The sequence below is a fragment of the Antechinus flavipes genome, chromosome 1, assembly GCF_016432865.1.
Source record: "Antechinus flavipes isolate AdamAnt ecotype Samford, QLD, Australia chromosome 1, AdamAnt_v2, whole genome shotgun sequence".
Classification (NCBI taxonomy): Eukaryota; Metazoa; Chordata; class Mammalia; order Dasyuromorphia; family Dasyuridae; genus Antechinus; species Antechinus flavipes.
The window spans coordinates 674042112-674046861 of record NC_067398.1 but is presented as its reverse complement, the minus strand read 5'-3'; positions in this window follow the sequence as shown (position 1 = coordinate 674046861).

The following is a 4750-nucleotide window of genomic DNA, read 5'->3' as shown; positions in this document are numbered from 1 at the left end:
GCTCGGGGCACCGATCCTCGCCGCCGCTGCCGCCGCTGCAGCTGCTGCTGCTGCTGCCGCCGCTGCCGCCGCTCCCCGGGCTGCTGCTGCTGCTGCTCCTCCTCCTCCTCCGCCGCCGCCGCCGCCGCCGCCCCCTCCTCCTCCTCCTCCTCCTCCTCCTCCGCCGCCGCCGCCGCCCCCTCCTCCTCCTCCTGCTCCTCCTGCCGCCGCCCCCCGCCTCCTCCTCCTCCTCCTTTGTCTCCTCTCCAGCCGGCCGCCTGCATTCAGCAGCAGCGGGGGGAAGAAGGGGGCCGGAGGAGCGGCAGGAGGCTCAGCTGCGCCCGCGGCCGCGGCCGCCGCTGCTGCTGCTGCCGCCGACGACGCCGCCGACGCTACCGCGGCCGCTGCTGCCGACGCCGCCGACGCCGCCGCGGCCGCCGACGCTACCGCGGCCGCTGCCTGGCGGGCTCGCTCCGGGCTCGGGCTCGGGCTGGGACTGGGGCTGGGGCTAGGGCTGGGGCTGAGGCTGGGGCTCGTCGCGGCGGCGGCGGCGGCTACGTGGGGCTGCGGCTGCCGGGGCGGGAAGCGGCGGCGGTCGCGGGGGCTGCGGCGGCGGCGGCGGGCAGGGCGGTGGGCAGCGCGGCGGCGGCGGCGGCTGGAAGCTCCCTCCTCCTCCACCTCCTCCTCCGGCTGCCCCCCCCCCCGCCCCGCCTTTCCCGGGAGCCCGTGACGTCACCCCCCAGCCCAACAATGGGTCAGGGGACACGGCGCACGCGCGGGCTCCGCACCGTCCCACATGTCCTCGGAGAGGCGGCCCGGCGCGGCTGGGCGGGGCCGGGGCCGGGGCGGGACAGGGCGGAGTGGAGGTGGGGAGAAGGAGCGGGGAGAAGAGGGAAGTGTGGGGAGTCATGGGAGTCGGGAAGGGGCGGGGCGGAAGGGGGTCCGCTTTGGCTTCGGGTCTGGCCGGCGGGGACGGAGTGGGCTGGCCTTAGGGGCCGGACTTGCGGTCAGTCAGTGCTGGGATCACGCCCTTATGGCACAAAGACTGGTGGGGCAGATGCCCTGAGAGCCCCCCGACACAGACGTGACCTCCTCAAGTGGAGCAGACACCCCACTACCCCCAAGCCCCGGGGAAAGGAAATCTAGGCTGCCCCCATCACCCCAGCGCCCCCCAGAGACACCAGACACCCGACTCTTCATTCCTCCACCTGGGGCTGGGAGTAGGGCTGGAACGAGGGTCCCCCCCGACTCATCGTCCTCGGCCCAGAACCACCCTAGTGCACACATACACTTTGGCGCTCCTTGAGAAGCCGCTTCCCAACATGGGCCCAATTTCTGACCCGTTAATCCCGGGCCGACTCCCTCGTGTCCCCTGTTCTCCCTTCTGCTGCCTGTGGGTGTGGAGCGGGGGCTCACGATAGGCAGATTCGCTGTCCAAAAGGAGAAATGTATTTTCCCCACCCCGGGATCCCCCCTCTAAAACAGGACCGGACCTCGGGGGCAGCCTAATCCAACTCTCGTTTTTTCACTTGAGGAAAAAGCTTCAGAAACCCAGGGATTAAACAACTTGCCCAAGATCAAAGAGGTAGTAAATGGCAGAGGTGGGTTTTGAGCCCCAGACTTTTCAATAGCAAGATAGTATTCTTTCCACTGACCCGTGCTTGCCCTCCCCAAGGTAGGGGTGTTCTAATATCCCTGGGAAACTTGGCTCAGTGTATTTTAAGTCCAGGACTTTCTTCCTCGGATCACCTTTGTGTCCCTCTACTTGGAGAATAAATGGTGCCTAAGAAAACTGGCTTAAAGGATCTAGCTCAGTGATTTCTTTTAACTGGAGGCGCTGAAAGGCCTCCATATTTTGGTTTTAATCTCTTTTACTGATTTCCCTCCCTTTCAGCCAGGACCTCAGACACTGCTGTTTTCTGTTTCCTTGGCTGGGTCTGCCTCACCAAGATTAGAATACAGTCCTTTCTGATTTCACGCCTTAGAATGCTTAACTTTAAACCTCAGCCCAGGCACCCCCACCTAAGTGAAGTCTGTCTAGGTTTCTCCAGGCTTCCCATGTATTTGTACTGTTCTGCACTTCCTCAGTTTCCCACCTATTAACTCATCCATGTAAGCCTCCAGTAAAAACTAACCAGGGACCATTTCATTTTTCATCTTTATGTCACCATCTCCTGGCAATGTACCTTAAGCAAAAGCGCTCAATAAATGTGAGTTGAGGCCCAGATTGGGGAAAGGACTTGGTCATGGGGCAAAGTTGTGGCAAAAAGGATTTAGAGCCCAGACATCTTTCAAAGCATGTCTTGAGTTCCCTACTGTATGAATTAGGAAATTGTACAACAGCATACAGTTTGGTAGGGAAGATAGGATGCGCTTCAATATGTATAACAGAAGGCTCCCAATCTTCCAGCTCTGACCCTCTGTCTCCTATATTTTAAGGACCTCCTTGGTTCTGAGCCATTCTTGAGTTTCTTCTACCTCTGTATTCCAAGTTCTATGTTCTAAGGTCCCTCCCAACCCTGACATCCTATCTTTTTATCTGCTGATTTGCTTTCTCCCTTCATTCATCCTATATATAGCTGCCATTGTTACCAAACATTGAGCATAGATAAACGACAACACTATACCTTGGGAAGGGGACAAAGTAGGGGTGAAGGTTGGGCGTTGTTCTGTGAGGAAGAAGGCAACCCAAATCCTATTAATCTGGAGCCAAATTTCCATCCCTTCATTAACCTGGACAAGTCACCAGATGATCTTGGTCCCAACTGGTTATATAAGCAACCAGACCTGCCCCAGGGGTCTCAGGAATGCAATTCACAGTGCAGACCAAGAACATGCCTATTGAGTGTAAAGCATCTTGATGAAGAAGATAACCAAGAAGGTTAGCCCAGAGTGCATCCTGCTCCCAGGCTCCAAGAGGCTTAGAAAGCAGTCTCAGCTCCGTACCCCCCCCCCCCCCAAAAAAAAAAAAAAAAGGTTCAAGATAAAATATAAGTATGCTCAACTTCTAGGGCCCTTACTTCCCACCACCATCACTCATCACTTATAATTTCTTTCAAAGCTGTCAGGAGATTCATTTAGGATTTTAGGGTCAATGAACTAGAAGGAACCTTAATCTAAGCTTTCCTAAAGAGACTTTAAGAACTTGATAATGCAAATTCTAAGTACCTAAATGGCTTCTTGTCTCCATGGATAAGAGGATCACAGAACTAAAGATGTAAAGGACCACCAAGGTCATTTAATCCCAATCTTCTCGTTTTACAATTAAAAATAAGCCTCTGAAAGATTAGCTAATTTGCCCAAGGTCACAGCAAAAGTGTCAGAGGAAGATTTCAGTCCAAGGTCCTCTTTAACTCCAAAGTTGTTACTCTCATCCTGCATTCTGGGACCTGCCTCTTGGGTAAACCATGAGGGCCTCCCAATTCTAACATTCTGTAATTGTGTCTCTTGTAGTTCTGAGGGTCAGTGACTATCAACTTAAAAATCATCTCTCAGATTGGATAAATGGAAATTTACATCCATGAAGTTTTTCTAAAAGGCTGTTTTAAGTTAAACATAGTTTTAAGCAAAATTTAAGTACCTGTAGTCAGCCAATCACAGAAAGGTTTGCTTATCCCTGAAGCCATCAGAATTGTCCAGTAGTGACAAAAATTGTAAAAAGATCAAAAGGAAAAGAACTAAGAAAATGTCATTATGGCTTCTGAGGATACCAGAGTTACATGAAGGCTTTTAAAGGGCTGCAGCTGGGTATTTTGGTAGGTGGCAAGAAGGAATCAGGAGATGAGAGATTAAAGGTTAGAGAGGGACATAGGGCTGGAGGGAATGAAAGGGATGAAATCAAGCACTCAAAGAGTTTAGTCTGGTGGAGAATCTTCCAACCCCCGTCTGGAAACGAAGGAGAGAAGAGAGAGCTGGTAGCAAATAAACTTCATTGTTTCAGTAAAATATGAGTCTAGGTTCTCTGGGAAGGCAGGGTAGTGTGAGGAGAGCAATGAACATTTGGAAGAGCCAGCTTGGGGAAGAATGGTAGTCAATAACATATTACTCGATGGTGTCGGAAACTCTGGGGATTTTCTTGACACTTCTTCCTCTCATTTTCAGAAGAGTAACCTGAGGCAGAGTGAAGTTACTTATCCAGGTCACACAGCCAGTAAGTGTCTGAGTTCAAATTTGAACTCAGATTTTCCTGACCCCAGGCTCTTTGCTCTAACCATTATGCTCACCTAGCTACTCTGATGGTCAATTAGGGAAAAGCAAAAAGAATTGTTGGCTGCAATAAGAGCCCAGTAGTAATTACATTAACAAACATTTTTGTGGACCAAGTCTCTACACAGGAGTGGGGAAGGTAGACAGTAGGAATAATTAAGGGTTGGTCATTTCTAATTATTAGAAAATAGAACAGATATTTGTCTCTCTTTACCATATAACAATTATCCCCTGTCTCCACCTCAAGCTTTACCTTTATTTTATATGTATCCTGTCTTGTCTTATTTGTGAATATCATGATGGCTGCTCCACTCATCCATCCAAGACTGCAAATTTCTTGAGGACACTTTCATATTTATTTCCTTAGCTCGGAGGAAGGTACTTTGCTCAGAGTAGGTATTTAAAGAAGCTTTTACTAAATTAATCAAGTGATTGATATATTACTGTCTCTGGAGTATATATTTCAAGATGGATGGCTTCTTGATTCCTGGGTAAGGTCAGTCAGATAATGCTATGAGGTCAGTCTGACCCAGTCTGAAAATGGGTTTGTTCCTTTCAGGAGAAA